Source organism: Suncus etruscus, chromosome 3 (genome assembly GCF_024139225.1).
Source record: "Suncus etruscus isolate mSunEtr1 chromosome 3, mSunEtr1.pri.cur, whole genome shotgun sequence".
Lineage (NCBI taxonomy): Eukaryota > Metazoa > Chordata > Mammalia > Eulipotyphla > Soricidae > Suncus > Suncus etruscus.
In genome coordinates this window covers 141,638,904-141,660,578 of record NC_064850.1, presented here as the reverse complement: position 1 = coordinate 141,660,578, position 21,675 = coordinate 141,638,904, and positions in this window count along the sequence as shown.

Sequence of the window (21,675 nt, the reverse complement as noted above, 5' to 3'; positions counted from 1 at the left end):
CTAAAGCCCAAGTCTATCCCTATTGCTCTGGTCAAAATCAAAATCATGCCCATAAATGCAGTTGCCATCTCTACACCGAGCCAGCTCTATATATTCACTCTGTTCTCAAAAAAGATGAAAAACAAGCAATGAAAAATTATGGGTACACTGGCCAAACAGTTGAAAGCTGGCAATCTTGGGAAGAGAAAGTGGGCCTAGTCCCAACCCTGCTGAAGTCACACCTACTGCATCTATCACCTACAATCATTGCTTCAACCAATGGCTTTGCTTCACCAATCCTCTATGGTTCTCTGCAGAGACATCAATTTTAACAATACACCAGATATGTCAGTATTTAGATTGATATCACTAGGACTTTTTTTTTTCTGGAATGAGTGCAGGGACCATCCCACACCTTCTCCTACTTCTGGAAGCCCTGGCAGCTGAAAACAGCCCCACAAAAGCCACCGTCTCAGTATCAGCAATAGTGCTTGGAATTCCTAGACCAAGCAGCCACATTTGCAGTCTCATGACAACTTCCTTTTTGTTTAATACTGTCATCCCTGTAGAAACACATAAATTTAAAAGCCAATGAGTATTTGAAGCTACTAATGTTCAGAAACAATGAAGTAACATAATGGTCAACTAACTACAAGAACTTACAAAACTTTTAATAATGACTCTATAACCTCATTGGAGATACAACAATTTTTCCAAATTTTCTTATTGCTGTTTCCTTTTTTGTTCTCTTCCATTTTTCTCTTTCTTTCTCTTTCATTTTCTTTCTTTTTCTTTAGTTCTTTATTTCTGTTTTTATTTCTTTTTTATTTTTTAAATAATTCACTCTTACTTACCTGAAAACAAATGTATTATAATCAATTATTTCAGTGATATGATACACAGTCTTTAAATAAAGTATATTAAATTTTTCAAAAAAGGAAAACTCACCTAAACTTGTGCTTTGATTACATGGTCATATTTGTGAGTCTAGCTCTTGTCTCATAGGAAATTTTTAATGTATATGCAACAATGATATTTCATGGTTAGTAGCAATAAATCTAAGCATTAACTAAATAATATTCTAAAATGTGATTTTTCCAATAAGTTTTGTTAAGAAGAAAATATCTAAAGTACTATACATGGCAAAATGATGTCTTTCTTTCAAAAACACATAATAAAACTGAAAAGAGTAATTTTGCAAGTCTGTCATGTCAAGGGTTTTAAGATCAGTGATCTAACTAATGATTTAGAATATGATTTTCATTGGAAGTCATCTACCTAGAAATACTGAGCAGAGAAAAGCCAAAATGCTGGTGAAATGATTAACTTTGGTAGAAAAGATTTAATTAGGAACTAGAAAGGAAGCAATTTAATTTGCACAATCACAACTGAACTAAAACCAAAGATCAAGGAGAGGGGCTATAACATGCAAGATATTTGGTTGCTGCAATTTTCACTTTTTACTGCTGAGTTCAATTCACAAAAACAATTGTATATATTTATATATACATATATAGATTTTTGTAATAATATCTTTATTTCAGCACCATGATTACAAACATAATTGTAGTTGAGTTCCAGTCATAAACAGAATACCCCCTTCACCAGTGCAACATTCCCACCACCAATGCCCCCAATCTCCCTCCTCCACCACCCCTGCCTGTATTTGAAATAGACATTCTACTTCACTCACTCATTAACATTGTCATGATAGTTGTTAGTGTAGTTATTTCTCTAAATGCACTCAGTACTCTTTGTGGTGAGCTTTACAACTTGAACTGGTCCTTCTAGCCCTCATCTCTAGTGTCTCTGGGCATTATTACAATAATATCTTTTATGTTTCTTAAAACCCATAGATGAGTGAAACTATTCTGTATCTATCTCTCTCCCTTTGACTTAATTTACTCAGCATATTAGTTTTCATGTGCATCCATGTACAGGAAAATTTAATGACTTTATCTCTCCTGAAGGCTGCATAATATTCCATTGTGTATATGTACCACAGTTTCTTTAACCATTCATCAGTTGAAGGATATCTTGGTTTTTTCCAAATTCTGGCTATGGTAAATAGTGCTGCAAATGAATATAGGCATGAGGAAGGCATTTTTGTACTGTGTTTTTTGTTCCTAGGCTATATCCCTAGGAGTGGTATAGCTGGATCATATGTGAGCTCAAATTCCAGTTTTTGAGGAATTTCCATATTATTTTCCATAAAGGCTAGAGTAGATGGCATTCCCACCAGCAGTGAATGAGTTACTTTCTCTCCACATCCCCACCAGTACTGATTGTTCTTGTTCTTTATGCTGTGTGCTAGTCTCTGTGGCATGAGATGGTACCTCATTGTTGTTTTGATTTGCATCTCCCTGATGATTAGTGAAATGGAGCATTTTTCATGTGCTGTTTGGCCATTTGTATTTCTTCTTTGAGAAATTGTCTGTTCATTTCTTCTCACCATTTTTTTTTTGATGGGGTTAGATTTTTTTCTTGTGAAGTTCTGTCAGTACCTTGTATAACTTAGATATTAGCCCCTTACCTGATTGTGAGTGAATAGTTTCTTCCATTTTGTGGGTGGCCTTTGTATGCTAGGCACTATTTCCTTTGAGGTGCAGAAACTTCTCAATATAGTCTCAGTTGTTTATCTCCACTTTCACTTGCTTGGAGAGTGATGTTTCCTCCTTAAAGATGCCTTTAGTCTCAATGTCATGGAGTGTTTTACCTACATGTTGTTCTATATACCTTATGGTTTCAGGTCTAATATCAAGGTCTTTAATATATTTGAACTTGACCTTTGTGCATGGTGTTATATGAAGGTCTGAGTTTGTTTTTTTGCATGTGGCTGACCAGTTGTCACAACACCACCTGTTGAATAAGCATTCCTTGCTTCATTTTGCATTTCTTGACCCTTTATCAAAGATTAATTTATTGTATGTCTTGGGAACATTCTCTGAATACTCAAGTCTATTCCATTGATCTGAAAGTCTGTCTTTATTCCAATACCATGTTGTTTTGATAACTATTGCTTTGAAACACAATTTAAATTTTGGGAAAGTGATGCCACCCATATTTCTTTTCCCAAGAGTCACTTTAGCCATTTATGGGTGTTTATTGTTCCAAATGAGTTTCAGGAGTATTTTCTCCACTTCTTTGAACATCTGTCATGGATATCCTTAGAAGAATTGCATTAAATCTGTACAATGCTTTGGGGAGCCTTGCCATTTTAATGTTGTTAATATTCCCAATCCATGAGCAGGGTATGTGTTTCCATTTCCTGTGTCCTTTTTTATTTCTTGCATCAGGGTTTTGTAGTTTTCTTTGTATAGGTCCTTCACCTCTTTAGTCAAGTTTGACTTCAAGATATTTGACTTGTGTGGCACTAATGTGAATGGGACTGTTTTTTAATGTCTATTTCTTCTCTATCATTATTGGCGAACAAGAAGGTCATTAATTTTTGCATGTTAATTTTATACCCTGCAACTTTACTATATGAAACTGTTGTTTCAGATGCTTTTTGTTAGAGTCTTTAGGGTTTTCTAAATATTGTATCATGTCATCTGTAAACAGTGAGAGTTTGACTTCTTCCTTTCCTATCTGGATGCCCTTGATATCTTTTTCTTGCCCAATCGCTATGGCAAGAAATTCCAGCCCTATGATGAATAATAGTGGTGAGAGAGGGCAGCCTTGTCTTGTGCCAGATTTTAGAGGAAAGGCTTTTAGCTTATCTCCAGTTAAAATAATATTTGGGGGCTGGAGAGATAGTATGGAGTTAGGGCGTTTACCTTGCATGCAGAAGGATGGTGATTTGAATCCCGGCATCTCATATGGTCCCCTGAGCCTGCCAAGGGCGATTTCTGAGCATAAAGTCAGGAGTAACCCCTAAGTGCCAGGTGAGACTCAAAAAACAAAATAAATAAATAAAATAATATTTGCCATTGGCTTGTGATAGATGGCCTTGACTGTACTGAGAAAAGTTCCTTCCATTCCTATCTTTTTTTTTTGCCACACCCAGTTGAGGTCTCCCTCTATTATTGTGTTGCTATTGATACCTTTTTTTCAAATTTGTCAACAATTGTATTAAATATTTTGCTGGTTTCTTATTGGGTGCATATATGTTTAGGAGTATGATTTCTTCCTTTTGTACATACCCCTTGATTAGTATGAAATGTCCATCATTGTCCTGTATGACTTTTCTGAGACTAAAGTTTGTGTTATCTGATATTACTATGGTCACTCAGCATTTTTAAGGGAGTTGTTTGCTTGGATTATTTTCCTCCAGACTTAATTATTTTGAGTCTATATTTGCCTGACTCATCAGATATATTTCTTGTAGATAACAAAATGTTAGATTCAGCTTTCTCATTCATTTTGCCACTCTGTCTCTTAACTGTTGCATTTAGTCCATTGAAGTTGAGACAGATCATTGTCATGGGATTTAGTGTCATTTTTGTGTAGAAGTTTGGAGTGCCTATTGGTCTGTCTTGTCTTAAAGTAGACTTTTCGGGGCCGGAGAGAGAGCATGGAGGTAAGGTGTTTGCCTTTCATGCAAAAGGTCATCAGTGCTTGCCAGGAGCAATTTCTGAGCATGGAGCCAGGAGTAACCCCTGAGCACTGCCGGGTGAGACCCAAAAACCAAAAAAAAAAAGTAGACCTTTCAGTTTTTCTTTATCCATGAAACTATGTATACTTCCTTCAAACCTGAAATTAAGTCTGGCTGGGTGCAGTATTCTAGGAAAAGCATTCATTTTGTTGAGTTTTGTCACTATATTCCACTACTGCTTCTGGCCTTGAGGGTTTCTTGTGACAGGTCTGCTGTAAATCTTAAGGATGTTCCTTTGAATGTAATTTCCCTTTTTGATCTTGCTGCTTTCAGTATCCTATCTCAATCTGTGAAATTCATCATTGTGACTAGTATGTGTCTTGGGGTGCTTTTCTTTGAGTCTCTCTTAGGTGGTACTCTTTGGGAATGCAGAATTTAGGTGCATGTCATCTTTATCTCTAGGAGTTTCTCTGTAATGATGACCTTGACTATTGATTCTTTCTGGGGATTTTCTTCCTGAGTCTCTGGGACTCCAATGATTCTTATGTTGTTTCTGTTGAGTTTATCAAAGATTTCTACTATCATATGTTCACATTCTTTGAGTAATTTTTCCATTGTCTGATCATTTGCTTGAAGGCTCTTTTCCAATCTCTTCTGTTGTATGGAGTTGTCCTGCAGCTCATCTTCCAGCTCACTGATTCTATCCTCAGCTGCTCTTACCCTGTTGGGCAGGCTTTCCATTGAGGTTTTATTTCATCTATTGAGTTTTTCAGATTTGTTATTTCAGCTTGGAGATTTCTGATTTCTAGCTTCATATCCTCTTGATTCTTATTTGTGTTCTGTTCAACTTGATCTTTGCTTTCTTTGAGTTTTATGAACATCCTCCATATTTCTTCTCTAAACTCATTATCTGAGAGGCTAACTAAGTGGTTGGCAGTTTTTGGGTCATCAGAGCTGCCATCTTCATTCTATATGCCTGGTGTGGCCTGCATTGTTTCTCCGTTGTCATGCTTGTAATATGGCTTTTCTATATGTTATGGTGGGTTTCATTGACTAGAAGATGAGCACAGCATCAAATAGAAGCAGAAGGATGGATGGAGAGGATCAAAGCAGAGAGACAAAGTCCAGAAGGTCTTCTGTTTTGGGGTGGGACAGCTCACCTCTGAAGAAGAGCCTTCAGGGAATCAAGGGCACAGAGGTTCAAAGTCCAGGCCACAAGAAAACAAAGAGACAGAGTCCAGAAGGTCTGCTGTATGTGTAAAAAGTATATACTTAATATCTGTTAGGTATCTGCAATATGGTGGTTATCTTTAAGACTATTACCCATTAGAAAATATTTAAAGTGGCTATGAAAGCTTTTTGCCTAGAAGTCTTATTCATTTGGATAAAAAATATGTTTAGGAACCAGGGATGTGGTTCAATGACAAGCTTATGCCCTGTATAGTTAAAATCTGGGTTTGATTTTGCATACTGAAAATTAAAATAAAAAAGAAAGAAAATACTTATATGAGATAAATGTACATCTTTCAAAAGACAAATAAACAAAAATGAGAATCAGTCAATATGACTCCATGTCCATGACATTCTTACAAACTATTGTGGTCATTACATAAAACATCAGTAGGTTACTATATCTTTTCCCAGGTGAAGTTTTTTGTTTTCTTGGGGGGGCTACACCCGGGGCCACTCGGGGGTTACTCCTGGCTTTGTGCTCAGAAATCACTCCTGGCAGGCTCATTGGACCATATGGGATGCCAAGGTTCTAGCCCAGGTTGGCTGTGTACAATGCAAATGCCCTACCCGCTGTACTAAAGCTCCAGCCCCCCTGGGTGAAATTATTGTCCAGTGATTAAACAGGAACGATTTAGAAGTCAGTTAACTCTGTTCTACAAAGGAACAATGAATGGAGCATGAATGTTTGGATGTTCTTCTCTAAAGATAAAATACCGTGGTTATCTGCTTATTAAACAAATAGTTACTAAGTTCCTACATTGTCCTGAGTGTGTGCAATGGCAAACAGAACACATGATCTCTGCCCTCCTGCTGGCACAGGGTAGATCTAAAAATAAATAAATAATTGCACACTGCAACGCATTAAAAGGGATGTGTTCTGATGAGGTGACAGAGAAATGCTGTAATTTTAGTTCTTTTCCGGAAACAAAAAAGGCATTGCTCTTCCACTGCCCCCTAATTGAAGCAGCTTTTCTGTATTTTTGAATTAGCAGTAATTATGTGCACTTGACATTTCTGGGCTTGGAGTATAGCAACCTGCCTGACAAGCCTGGCCTGCTCCTCCCTCCGCAAAACTGTTGAGCAATTGGCAGGCAGGCCTGAGTGAAGTGCAGCACACAGATGGAGCCAGCAGTCAACCGTTTCAAGCCAAAAAGGTGGGGCCTCTACGGCTGCACTACAGAAAAGACATCCTGAGCTATGCCAGCCTTTTTTGATCCTGTTTATACATAAGAGTGAATCATATTTCCATAGCAAAATTGAAGGAAAGGAAAAAGTTTCACTGCACCAGAGATAGAATTCTGCCCCTACATGTAGTTCCCTGTAGTTTTCACTGTGTCACTGGAAAAAATAACCTTGCTATTAGCCTAAAAGACTTCACATTGTTCTCTATTGCTGTTAAGAACTTCTCATGTTTTTTTTTTTTTTTTTTTTTTTGTGGTTTTTGGGTCACTCCCGGCAGTGCTCAGGGGTTACTCCTGGCTCCATGCTCAGAAATTGCTCCTGGCAGGCACGGGGGACCATATGGGACGCTGGGATTCGAACCGATGACCTCTTGCATGAAAGGCAAACGCCTTACCTCCATGCTATCTCTCCAGCCCCAGAACTTCTCATGTTATTTTCCTTGTGTGTGTGTGTGTGTGTGTGTGTGTGTGTGTGTGTGTGTGTGTGTGTGTGTGTGTGGTGCCTTCATAGAAGGTGACTTCATGGAGTGATATGAGGAAACACTTATTGTTTTGAGTTTTTATCAAGCATTTTATTATAATGGTAAGTTTATCTTTGATGATAAAATATTTATGCCAACTGAGAACATGATAAAATTATTTTCATGGAAATCGACAAGTATAATGGAAATAATTGCTTACTACAACTGAACAAGAGAATATACAAATGAAGACAAATTCTTGGCCCCTTGTAAACTGGCCCTTTGTAAACTCAGTTCCAAAACTGAGTTTACCAAATAGTAGAGGAAGGTGAGAGGAGAAGAAGGAAGAGGTAGACTAGAGATGATATATGACATAGATGTTCAGTTTAAGGGTACTTTAGTGGTGGTAAGGGAAAATAACTGTTTATCAGAACCATAAAAGTTGACATACTGTATTCATGAGGAAAGAAGAGAAGGAGGGAGGAAGAAGAAAAGAAGGGAGGAAGGAAAGAAGGAAGATACTTCTAGCATCCCATAAAACATAATAATGCTCATTGTCATCCTTTACATCTCTGCTAATATTTGAAATTATACCAGATGTTAAAGTACTTCCATGGTGTTCTATGGAGCATTAGATGAAAAGACCTGAAGTAACATTGGTTAGCAAGAAATATCTATTATAATATAAATTATATTATACTACTGTAATATAAAGTCTACACAAAGCAGAAATGTAATCTATAAATAAATGCCTACCAAGTTTGTAATTCCTAATTGTTATAAACTATGAGGCACCTTTGTTAAAATCAAATATTTTAATACACTCAGAGTTCTTGTACTTTTACTTGGTTGAGAGTATATAAAAATGAACCAAAGATCCTTATAATTTCAGTGAAAACAGTATAAAGAGCAATTGAGACCTATCTGTGGGCTTTAGAATCTATCTTTTGCTTTCTTTGAGTTACTGTGTATAAAATACCAGATCAAAGTTCCCTTTTTATGAATACTTAAGTAGTGTCACAATTAACAATACCATTACGGAACATTATTTAGAAGCACTATAGATCAAAAATTCATTTTTAATGATACATTTAATTACCTTGGGAAATATAATGGGAAAGGCACCAGGTTGAAAATAGATAGTTCGTTTAACATCAATATCAACAGTTCAGTGAACTTCTTTAATTAACAAAACTTTCACATCTCTGCTTCTACTGAGAAATTTTATTTTGGAAAGCATTTTAAAATGATCAGGCACATAAAACTCACTTTAAAGCTATTTCAATAAGATAGCAAAAAATAGTGCAAGGTTACAAACAGAGGGAGATATCTATGTAAAGTGTGATCTATTATTTGGATTGTTAGACCAAAGGAACAGAAAAATACACATCTTTCTTAAGAACTAGAATTTTGTATTTTTGCAATGGTTTTCACTTGTATCCAATAAGCTTGACAAGAAAACTACAGAGATAAAACAAATATGTAGTGGCCAATGCAAGGAAGCCATAAAAGAAGCCCATATGCAGCTCTCAATTCTATATGAGACCCTATTGGTGTTACTCAGAGATGTTTTACACTTAGGGAATGTGTTAGAAACTTTAAGCAGAAAAGTGAGTTTTCTCTATTTGAATAGGAATCTCAGGAAACAATGAAACCAATTAGTCTCTTGTGTGACTAACTGAACACCCTGTGCCACTTCTCTCCCACCCCCAACTCATATTCACCATTCCTGGTTATCCCCACACACTGATTTAATTCTACTTACATTTCTCAAGAAACATCAACAGTCAACCCAGTTTCAAGACTTTAGAAAAGCCTCATCACTATGCAACCGATGCTGGCACTCATATTGTACCATGGGTGACTTTCTACTAAGTATGCTGGTAGTCAAATAAAAAAAGGGTGGCAGCAAAGGCTATAAAGTGCCTTATTCACTAGACATCAACTTTGGTTGCATTGACTCTACAGTATATCGTGATGTCTGGACTCCCAGCCAGGTCTTAGAAATACTGATTTCATTGGTCTGAGAAGCAACCTGGGTAGCAGAATTTTTTCTCTTCTAAAATTATCTGTTCACACAAGGTGTGAACTTTAATATTTAAAATCTATATAATTATACACATACATATATTTACATTCATACATATACATATATATTTAAAAAAACAGAAAATTGGCATTGAGTGCCCAATTCTATGTCATTTCATCATGTAATCTTCTATCACTGCAAAAAAGATTCAGCATTATTCCATCATGACAAAGATCAACTTTATTACCTCCTTTAAAAGTCACCTTTCTCTCCTCTCTGCCATTCTGACAAATACTAATCTGTTCACCATCTCTCATTTTGTCAGTTCAAGAATGTCACATTAATAGAATTATACAGTGTGTAACCTTTTGAAATTATCTTTTTTCATCTGATAGAATATTATTGAGACCCCTCCACATTGTTATTTATCACAATAGTTCCTTTTATTATTTAGTATTTTGTTATTAGGATGTCCTAGGCTTTAACTATGGTCACCTATGGTCAGGTGGTTTATAGTTTGAAATTCTTACAAATCAAGCTGCCATGAACACTTGACTAAGAGTACATGGACATAAGATTTTTTTTCTTTTGTTTATATGGGCTTTATTTCATTGGAATAAAGATTTCAGTTGCAGGTGTGGATGACTAAGTAAATAATTTTTTTTCAAGAAACTACCAGATTCTCTTTTGGCATAACTATATTGTTTTACATTGCTACTAGCAATGTCTGTTTCATTCCTTTAATGACACTTTCTCTTCCTATTGTCAGAATTTGGTTTATTTTAGTCATTCTGATAGATGTTTAATGATATTTCAGTGTACTTAGTTTTTTTGTTGTTGTTCCCTTCGTGATTAGAAATATTGAATATACTTTTCTTGTGCTTAACTGCATATCTATATATTCTCTTTAGTGACAAGTTTCTGTATCAGTTTTTCATTTTCTAACTAGATTTGGCCATTGGCAGGCATGTGAGTGTGTGTGTATGTGATAGAAGGAGCATTTTTAAAGTCTCCCAGATGAGATAAGGGAAAAAGCTTGAGTGGTAAAGCACAGATGTCTAATCCTTGTTTTTAAAGTTTTCTGATATAATAAGATTGGTGTTTGGGTTTTAGAAATTAGTTTTACACACATACATAGACACACACACGCATGCATGCACCAGAATCAAAAGAAAAGAAAATAACATTTTAAAAAGTGTTTCCAGGGGCTGGAGTGGTGACGCAAGTGGTAAGGCATTTGCCTTGCCTGCGCTAGCCTAGGACAGACCGCAATTCGATCCCCCAGCGATCCATATGGTCCCCCAAGTCAAGAGCGACTTCCGAGCGCATAATCAGGAGTAACCCCTGAGTGTCACCGAGTGTGGCTCCAAAACAAAACAGAAACAAACAACAACAAACAAAGTGTTCCCCGATTCAGCCAAATTGAGGAAGCACTGCTCTGTTCTGCATACTCAAAACTGAGCTGTTTTATCTATGGTGATATGAAAGCAAGGCCTGTATGGTCAGGGCCCACTAGTTAAAGACATCTGCTTGATGTCTGCTGTTGAAAGACAAGAAACAGGAAGTGTGGCTGGTTTATCTGTTTTCATCACAGGCTGGATGAGTGCCTCAGACTTCCAGAAGATAATTCTGGAATTATCTTGAGTCATTTACATATTGCTTTAAAATGGTCTGTGTATGTATGTGAGAGAAAGGAGTCACTACAGGGGTTAAGGCACATGCCAAGTGCCCCCTGGTATAGCCTTAGAAGCCCCTAAGCACTGCCAGGTGATCCCTAAATTGAGCAGCACCATATCCTTAGGCCCTCACTTTGGTCTGGATGACTTATCAACCTCCTGAGCACTGATTGGGAAGTCTCAAAATAAATGAATAAACAAATGTGTAAATAAGATGATGTGTATGAATATGATGCTAATTCCTAGTTCCCAAACCTCAGAATCAGAACTTTTGAGAACAGGCCATAGAGAGCTGCACAAAAGAACTGGAAGGGTAGTACAGTGGGTAGGGCATTTACATGCTGGGTTTGATTCACAGCATCCCATGTGGCTCCTGGAGCCTGCTAGGAATGATCTCTGAACACTGTTGTGTGTGGCTCAAAAATTAAAAACATGGGGTGGAGAGGAGGGAGATTTGGGACATTGGTGATGGGAATGTTGCACCGGTGAAGGGGAGGAGTGTTCTTTACATGACTGAAACCCAACTACAATCATGTTTGTAATTAAGGTGTTTAAATAAAGATATTAATAAAAATTATAAACAAAAAAGACTGCATACATAAGTCAAATTCTTCCTCTGTGCTTATAAACGAAGTCTGTCATTTGCCTGGATCATTAAGCTATGAGATAAACCATTTTTTTTCTGAAATTAATTCTTAATTTTTTTTCTTGTGAGACCCCCAAATCACAATTTTTTATTGGCTTCCTACTAAGAAATTGCTTTCAAAAGAAATTTCCTGAAGGCAATTTGGGACATAGAAACTGTTCTTCAGAAAGGTGGGGCAGAGAGATGAAAGTGAGTATGTTTGCATGCTCCCAAACCAGTCTTCCAGAAGCCACACAGATTCTCACAGATAATCATCACCTCTGAGCTGAGGAGTAATTATGCTTAGTCATCAATAAAGGTAATGGGGAAGGGATGTGGGTGAGGTTGTGGAGCAGGTCTTCATCCACTCGTCCCACTTGCAACCTTTTTCGTTTGAGAAACATTTATACATTGAATATATGCATACACGTCAAACATTTATTGCTAATGAATCAGAATATTTTTTCAGGGCACTCAGTTGATTCTCAGAGACTCTCAATTTCTGAGCTTAGAAAGTCTCTCTGGTGGTGCTGCAGATGGAAGTGGAGAACCAGGAAGTGTCAGGAGCAAGCAATACTAGGCCTCCTACATGCAAAGCATGTACTGTAGTACTCATAGATTTATTTTAAAGTATTTATTTTGTAATACCCACAGAGCAGGAAGATAGATAATATCAAAGCTTATTCCTTATGTGTGTGTGTGAGAGAGAGACAGACAGAGAGAGAGAGAGGGAAAGAGAGAGAGACAGAGAGAGAGGGAGGGAGGGAGAGGGAGAGAGAGAGAGAGAGACAGAGAGAGAGGGAGGGAGGGAGAGGGAGAGAGAGAGAGAGAGAGAGAGAGAGAGAGAGAGAGAGAGAGAGAGAGAGAGAGAGAGAGAGAGATCCTGAGTTTGGTTTGGCAGCGCACGCCCTCCCAGCTATTATCTCTGGGCTTAATTTTGGTCTCCAGACACCATCAGGGAAAGCTCCACTGGGCCCAACCTAGAAGGATTGGCTCCTTCTCAAAATCAAAATAAAATAAAACAAAAACTATTAGTTATTATTAGTTATATGCTAGGTCTCTCCCTTTACTCTTATGTTGATAATTTAAAGAGAGTGGCCAGAGCTATAGTACAAGTAGAGTATTTGCCTTGCACCTCCCACACAAATTCCATCTCTGGCATCTCATAAGATCCCCTGAGCCTGCCAAGAGTGATTCCTGAGCGCAAAGCCAGGAGGAACACCTGAACATCACTGGGTATGGCCCGAAAATAAAACAGAACAAAATCCAACTAATTTAGTGGAAGTTATTATAGTCTGTTTTGTAAAAGCAGGAACAGAGGTTAAGGGAGGTTGGCCATTTGCCCAAGATCATTAAGCCACTAAATTATAAAGCTATTTCTTTTTTCTGAAATTCCCCATAATTTTGTTTTTGGGAAACGCCGTACTCTAGTTTTCATTGTTTCTTAGAAAACCTAATTAAACCTAGGCACATGTTCTCCTGGTTACATGGTACCGAACCTTCTCTCCGTGATGTCTATTTTGATGCTTTCATACTTTCAGGCTGGGATGTGTACTATGGCTCTCTCCACCTTTAGAGAAGCCCATAATCTCTCAATCTCTCTCCTTTTTGCTCTCTCTTCTCCCCCTCCCCACCCCACCAACATGGCATATAGAGTCCAAAAATTGGATGAACTTCAGTCATACAATGTTTCAAAACCGGCCCAGTTAATCCTCCTATAACCTACCCTGACCCCTGCCTGCCTTTATGTCTCTTCTCTCTTTCTCTTTCCTTTTTGGTACCATGGTTTGCAACACTGATACTGAAGGGGTATCATGCATATCACTTTACTTCTTTTCAGTTTCCAGTTCTTGTCCAGAATGAACATTTCCAACTACTATTGCCATAGAGGCCCCATCTCTGTCTTAGCGGCACCCCTGCTTGCATCATTTCTATTGTCTTTGGGCATTATTCTCATATTATGGAGTTCTTTTTTATATCTCATAGATGCCATGCTCTCTTTTGAGGGTGTTACTCTCTCTCCTTCCTCAAAATTTCTAAATAATACCTGTTTTTCAAAGGAAAAATACCTAATTAAAATTTATGTTTCCAAGTTCTATGCAAATATCCAAATACATTTCCTTGATCTTGAGTAACCCACAAAAGTGAAAACTGCTCTGGGCTGTGCTTCTTTTCCCCTGTGGTGTGAACAAGAAGCAAGAAGCTGGGTCCAGACTGAGTATGAGAAGCTTTTGGAAGCAATGAAGTGGTAAAAGCTATGGTCAGTATTAAAAATTGCATCCACCCTGCTACACAGGATCCTGTGATTATGTCAGAACAAAACACACCCTTTAAATACACACTTGTAATCCCAACCTCTTTTATGCAGTCACCTTTACACAGCTGGATCAGGTGAAAGCCCTTTTGTTTTCTAGCTTCATCCTGAATCATCTTGGATGATTGCCTCATTTCTCTGAGAAGCTTTGACATAATTGATGTTTTCATAATAAGCCTGGTCTAGTTCATTAATTCCTGGTTGCCTGCCACATCAGGTCTGTGAGCCTCGGGTAAGTGAATATATATATACATGGAGTGAAGAAATCATTTCCTTCTCAGATTTTACAGGTTCTAAGTCCAAACCAAAGGCTTCCTCCAAGGCCCTTAGCTTTCTAAATTCAAAGTGGGGCTCATTTTTATTAAAGTGAGCCAGGCTTTGCTAGAAGAATTTGCCTGAGGTGAAGCTTAAGGCTCTATTTCCAGAACTGAATCAGCAAGAGTTTGGGAGAAAATTCAGGAGGATTAACACAGAACACCTTAAAACCAGGCCTGAAACTCACTGGCCATGACTTTGGGTAGACACAATAGAATCAACACATCTCCACACTCAGCCCAGGAGGAGGAAGAGAATTCATCTGCTGTTTCCTTGGGCTTCCAGCCACTCCTTGATCAAAAGTGAACACACGGGGATTCAGCTCTCCATTCTGAGTTTCTCTCTCTCTTTTTATTCCTTGTTTTAAAATAATATCTTTATTTAAGCACTATGATTCTAAGCATGATTGTAGTTGGGTTCCAGTCATAAACAAAACACCCCCGTTCACCAATGCAACATTCCCACCAGCAATGTCCCTGATCTCCCTTCTCCTCCACCCCTGCCTGCATTCGAAACAGGCATTCTGCATTTCTCATTCATTAACATTGTCATGATAGTTGTTAGTGTACTTATTTCTCTAACTGCACTTACCACTCTTTGTGGTGAGCTTCATATCATGAGCTGGTCCTTTAAGCCCTCGTCTCTATTATTTCTGGGCAATTTTGTTATTTTTTATGCTGCCAGGAATATAGTATTACTGTACCACCCCACCCTCAATGTGCAAAAAATTCCTCCACCACTATGTCTAGGTCCCCACCCCTGCCCAATCCCTGGACCCCTCACACCCCTCTACAACTTCGATTCTGATATCAGAATCAAATGGTTTTGTTTTCATCAAATATTCTCTATTCCCTTGTTTAGTTTCTTTAGATACCACATGATCTCATTACTTTTTCATTTTCTTTTCTGTCATTGTTATTTTGGGCTACCCTAATGCTGTTCAGGAGCTATTCCCACTTTAGTGCTCAGGCGTCACTCCTGGTAGAGAGCATGCAGTACCAGGAATCGAATGCAAGGCTTAACACATGCAAAAATCCCTATGAGCCTCCTTTTCCTCTAATATTGCTTCTTTCTTGAAAGAATTCGTGCCTTGAGACACATCTCAAAAATGGCAGAGATGAGAGTTGATGTTTTCTATGGCTTGAATGATGTCCCTCCCCTCACTTCATATGCTGGCATCCTAAATCTCACTCCCTATACCTCAAAATGTGACCTTATATAAAGATAAGGTCATCTTGTCAGAAGTGGTCAGGTTAAGAAAGGTTATAACCCATTAGTTTCCAACTTTATCAGGAGACAAATTGGACACAGTCCGGAAGTAAAAGGCCATCTACAGGTCAAAGAAAGGCCAGACTCTTCCCTAACAGTCCTGCTGACACCTTAATAATTAATTGTCTTCTTTCAGAAAGTGAGACCATCCATTTGAAGAGCATAAGTCACCCAGATTGTAGTTCTTTTCTATGGGACCCCTGATGAGTGAATATAATGCTGGAGAACCAAGAAGAGACAAAAGATGTTCTCACCAAAATTGTTCAACTTTGTAGCTTGCTAGAACACTTTAATGTTTATTATTTCACCTGGTAGGGCTAGATTCACTGGCATGCACAAAACCTTTTCTATCATGCAGGACTGCTGCAGAAACACTTTGTTTAATGTTTTCCGCTTGTATTCTTGAAATCCTTAGTCCTTTTTTAAAACAGACCCAAACAAAAAATATACATTTTCATTTTGTTCTAGGCCCAACCAATTATACAATTGTTGCTTTCACCTAATTATCTAGCAACCTTATTAAATAAATAGGGACTTAATCATTATTTCTATTAGTTGATGATTAAACAAATTAAATGCAGGTTGATAGAATGACAAAGGTTACGATCAAAAACAGAACTACTGATGCAATGACATCTGAGCTCCATCCATTTTGCAGATTCTGAAATTCTGGAACTCATTGAAATATCTAGAAAATTTGGAGGTCAGATTTTGCAAGGCCATCTTACTCTCACTGTTATCTTGACTGACAAATAACATTACATCAAGTGTGGCATCTTTCAGTGGTCCTCAAACTATGGCCCTCGGGCCACATATTGTATTTGTATCTGTTTTGTTTCTTCGTTGCAAAATAAGATATATGCAGTGTGCATAAGAATTCGTTCATAAGTTTTGTTTTTACTATAGTCAGACCCTCCAATGGTCTGAGGGACAGTGAACTGGCCCCCTGTTTAAAAAGTTTGAGGACCCCTGTAAGATAATCCTTGACTCTGCTCTATTAGGATGTTCCTCTACCCACCATACGTAGGTGATTTCATTTTGCTGGTCCTGTTTAATTTACTTTTTGTGTTTTTGTTTAACACATTAAAAAGAAAAATATTTTTGAAAAGTTTACACCATTTTAGTTACCCAGATAGGTAACCCAGATAGGAAAGGGCTGAGGCATGGAAGCAGTAACAGATTTTAGGTAGAGGTGAGGGATTTCTTCATAAGAGGACAATTCTGCAGAAAGGTAAAGCCAGAAACATTTCCCTGGGCCCAGGTAGCAGTTGTTCAGTTGTTCTCTGGCCTTGTTTTAGGAATGAAGAAATAGTCCCTGAGGAATTTGGACAGCCAATCCCCTAGCTGTAGATATAAACAGCATTCTCAGTTTCCCTCTCTCATCTCACAGTCTCCCCTTGTGTTCACTGTTTTTGTCTCAGAGGAGATGGCAGGGTGCAGAGGGTGAGGAGAAGTGAAGAAATGTGTATTTTTAGTCTCAACACATGGCTGACTGTTCTGCATCTTCTTTTACAACCACATTTGAAAATAAGTGACAAAAGTTGGACTGAAGTGATCCTTTGTGTCCATATCCTGCATCCCTCCCTGTGGAGGTAACTGCCTATTCCCCTCTACATGGTGTTTTTTAGGTTGTTTTTTTGTTTGTTTGTTTTTTTGTTTGTTTTTTGAACTTCTTATGGTATTATTAGAAACCTCTCTTACCTATAACGGTTTATTCTATGAAACATTTTTCTTTGTTTGTTTTTTAAATAAATTATTGTATTGAATCACCATGAAATAAGTTACAAAGTTGTTTGTGATTGAATTTCAGTCCTACAATGTGCAGGTTTCTTACCACCAATGCCCCCAGTTTTCTTCCCACCCTCTGCCTGCTTCTGAAGTGGATAAGTTTTTTCTCCCCACACCCTCTCTGGTTACTATGGCTTGAAATATTGTTACTGGGGGTATCATGCCTATCACTTTATCTCCTTTCAGCACCCAATTCTTGTTCAGCGTGATCATTTCCGACTATCATTGTAATAGCGGTCCCTTCTCTGCCCTAACTGCACTCTTCTGCTCCTTGTAGCAAACTTCCTACTATGTGTTGGTCCTCATGGCCCTTGCCTCTGTTGTCTCTGGTTAGTATTACCACACTGTCTTTTTTTTAAATAACTCACACATGAATACAAACATTCTATGTCTATCCCTCTGACTCATTTCAATCACCGTAATATTCTCCATATCTATCCATATATAAGCAAATTTCAAAAACTTATTTTTAAGTCTAAATTCAGTACTTTACAGCTACTCAGATCCAAGGGTATAAAAATAACTTACCATCAAAACCACATATTGAAAGATGGTTTCACTTATTTATTCTTGCAATGTATCTGAAGTATATACTAGGGGAAATATATCAAATCTAATGATGAAAAGATGAACAATAGTCACTCTGCTTTCCAGAATCTGCCTCTAGGCAGTTTTGTTTCTGATTCTTGCTAGATATTTATTTGTTGACATTAGGATCACTTGGGGCCTGTGGGAAAATTCAGGTGTCTGAACTCTACTCCAATTTTATCAGATGAAGGGGCCAGAGTGATAACGCAGTGGTAGGGCATTTGCCTTGCACATGGCCAATCTGGGACGAACCTGGGTTTGATCACCAGAATCCCACATGGTCCCCTGAGCCTGCCAGGAGTGGAGCCAGGAGTAACCCCGGAGCGCTACTGGGTGGGTGTGACCATATTTGTCCCATATAACTTTTCTAAGTCTTAAGTTTGTGTCATCTGATATTATTAAGGCTACTCCAGCTTTTTTAAAGGAATGGCTTGATTGGATGATTTTCTTTCAGCCTTTGATTTTGAGTCTATGTTTGTTCTGACTATTCAGAAGTGTTTCTTGTAGGCAACAGAATGTTGGATTCAGCTTTCTGATCCATTTTGCCACTTAATGTCTCTTAACAGGTGCATTTAGTCCACTGACGTTGAGAGAGATCATTGTCATAGGATTTAGTATCATCTTTGTGTAGATATTTGGTGTGTCTGTTGGTCTGTCTTGTCTTAAAGTAGACCTTTCAACTTTTCTTTTAAGGCTGGTTTTGAGTCTGTAAAGTTTCTGAGCTGTTGTTTATCTATGAAGCTATGTATAGTCCCTTAAACCTGAAAGTGAATCTAAATACTGGATACTGGGTGCAGTATTCTAGGCAAAGCATTAATTTAATTGAGTTTTATCACTATATCCTATCACTGCCTTCTGGCCTTATGGTTTTTTGTGACAGGTCTACTGTAAATCTTTTTTTTTCCTTTTTTTTATTTAAACATCTTGATTACATAAATGATTGTGATTAGATTTCAGTCATGTAAAGAACACCCCCTTCACCAGTGCAACATTCCCACCACCAATGTCCCAAATCTCCCTCCAGCCCACCCCACCCCCTCCTGTACTCCAGACAGGCTTTCCAGTTCTCTCATTCATTCACATGATTATGGTAGTTCTCTGTGTAGTTATTTCTATAGCTGCACTCACCATTCTTTGTGGTGAGCTTCATGAAGTGAGCTGGAAGTTCCAGCCCTCCTCTCTTTGTCTGAGGATTGTTGTAAAAATGACTTTTATTTTTCTTAAAACCCATAGATGAGTGAAACTATTCTGCATCTCTCTCTCCCTCTGACTTATTTCACTCAGCATGATAGATTCCATGTACATCCATGTATAGGAAAATGTCATGACTTCATCTCTCCTGACGGCTGTATAATATTCCATTGTGTATATGTACCACAGTTTCTTTAGCCATTTGTCTGTTGAAGGGCATCTTGGTTGTTTCCAGAGTCTGGCTATTGTGAATAGTGCTGCAATAAATATAGGTGTGAGGAAGGGGTTTTTGTATTGTGTTCTTGTATTCTTAGGGTATATCCCTAGGAGTGGAATAGCTGGGTCAAATGGGAGCTCTATTTCCAGATTTTGGAGGAATCTCCATATTGCTTTCCATAGAGGTTGGACTGACGGCACTCCCACCAGCAGTGGATAAGAGTTCCTTTCCTTCCACATCCCCGCCAGCACTAATTGTTCTCATTCTTTGTGATGTGTGCCAATCTCTGTGGTGTGAGGTGGTATCTCATTGTTGTTTTGATTTGCATCTCCCTGATGATTAGTGACAAGGATACTTTCCCCAACTTTAAACTGTACTACAAAGCAATAGTTATCAAAACAGCATGGTATTGGAATAAAGACAGACCCTCAGATCAGTGGAATAGGCTTGAGTTCTCAGACATTGTCCCCCAGACATACAATTACCTAATTTTTGACAAAGGAACAAGAAATCCTAAGTGGAGCAGGGAAAATCTCTTCAACAAGTGGTGCTGGCAGAACTGGTTAGCCACTTGCAAAAAAGCGAACATAGACCCCCAGTTAACATCATGTATGAAGGTAAAATCCAAATGGATTAAAGACCTTGATATCAGACCTGATACCATAAGGTATATAGAACAACACATCGGTAAAACACTCCATAATATTGAGACTAAAGGCATCTTCAAGGAGGAAACTGCACTTTCCAAAAAAGTGGAAGCAGAGATCAACAGATGGGAATACATTAAACTGAGAAGCTTCTGCACCTCAAAAGAAATAGTGCCCAGGATACAAGAGTCACCCACTGAGTGGGAGAAACTATTCACCGAACACCCATCAGATAAGGGGCTAATATCCAAAATATACAGGACACTGACAGAACTTTACAAGAAAAAACATCTAATCCCATCAAAAAATGGGGAGAAGAAATGAACAGATGCTTTGATAAAAAAAAAGAAAGAAAGAAATACAAATGGCCAAAAGGCACATGAAAAAATGCTCCTTGACAGGTCTACTGTAAATCTTAAGGATTCTCCTTTGAATGCAATTTCCCTTTTTGATCTTGCTGCTTTCAGTATTCTATCCCAATCTTTGGGATTTGTCATTGTGACTAGTATGTGTCTTGGGGCACTTTTCTTTGGGTCTCTCTTAGGTGGTACTCTACAGGCATACAGGATTTGGTTGCATGCTGTCTTTAGCACTGGGAGTTTTTCTGCAATGATGTCCTTGACTACTGATTCTTCCTGGGGATTTTCTTTCTGGGTCTCTGGGACTCCAGTGATTCTTGTGTTGTTTCTGTTGAGTTTATCAAAGACTTCTATTTTCATAGGTTCACATTCTTTGAGTAATTTTTCCATTGTCTGATCATTTGCATTAAGGCTCTTTTCCAATCTCTTCTGTTGTATGGAGTTGTCCTGCAGCTCATCTTCCAGCTCACTAATTCTATCCTCAGCTGCTGTTACCCTGTTGGACAGGCTTTCCATTGATGTTTCATTTAATCTACTGAGTTTTTCAGACCTGTTATTTAATTTTGGAGCTTTCTGATTTCTATCTTCATATCCTCTTGATTCTTATTTGTGTTCTGTTCAACTGGATCTATGTTTTCTTTGAGTTCTATGAACATCCTTCATATTTCTTCTCTAAACTCCTTATCTGAGAGACTAACTAGGTGGTTGGCAGTTTTTGGGTCATCAGAGCTGCCATCTTCATTCTCTAAGTATGGTGATAGCCTTTGTTATTTCTCCATTGTCACACTTGTAATCATCGAATACGTTTTGGCAAATTAACATTTCCTCTCTATTTTCGTTACTTCTTTCCTTCTCCCCTTCTTCTTCCTCTTCTTCATCATCATCAATTCGATCTATGTCAAATAAAACCTACACTGTTAGTTTCTCTTTAGGAAAGGAACTTTGATACATAAGACGCAGCGGACAATACTACATAGGGCAGCCACCTACATAGGTAGACCTCACCACCACATTGCTTAGTACTTGAGATGTGAAACCTATGTGTATCCTAAACTGCTCCAGCCATTATCTAACCCTGAAACCTTCATTTAGCAAGGCCCAACCACATCACTGATGAAATGCCTAGAAACTGGGAAAATTTCCCAACGCTGTCACACAGGCCCAATCTCTTTTCTTTGATTTACTTAATTTTTAAATTTATTTTTACTATATTTACTTATTTTTCTTTTCTCCTCTCTCTTATCTTTTGCTCTCCCTTTCTCTCTTTCC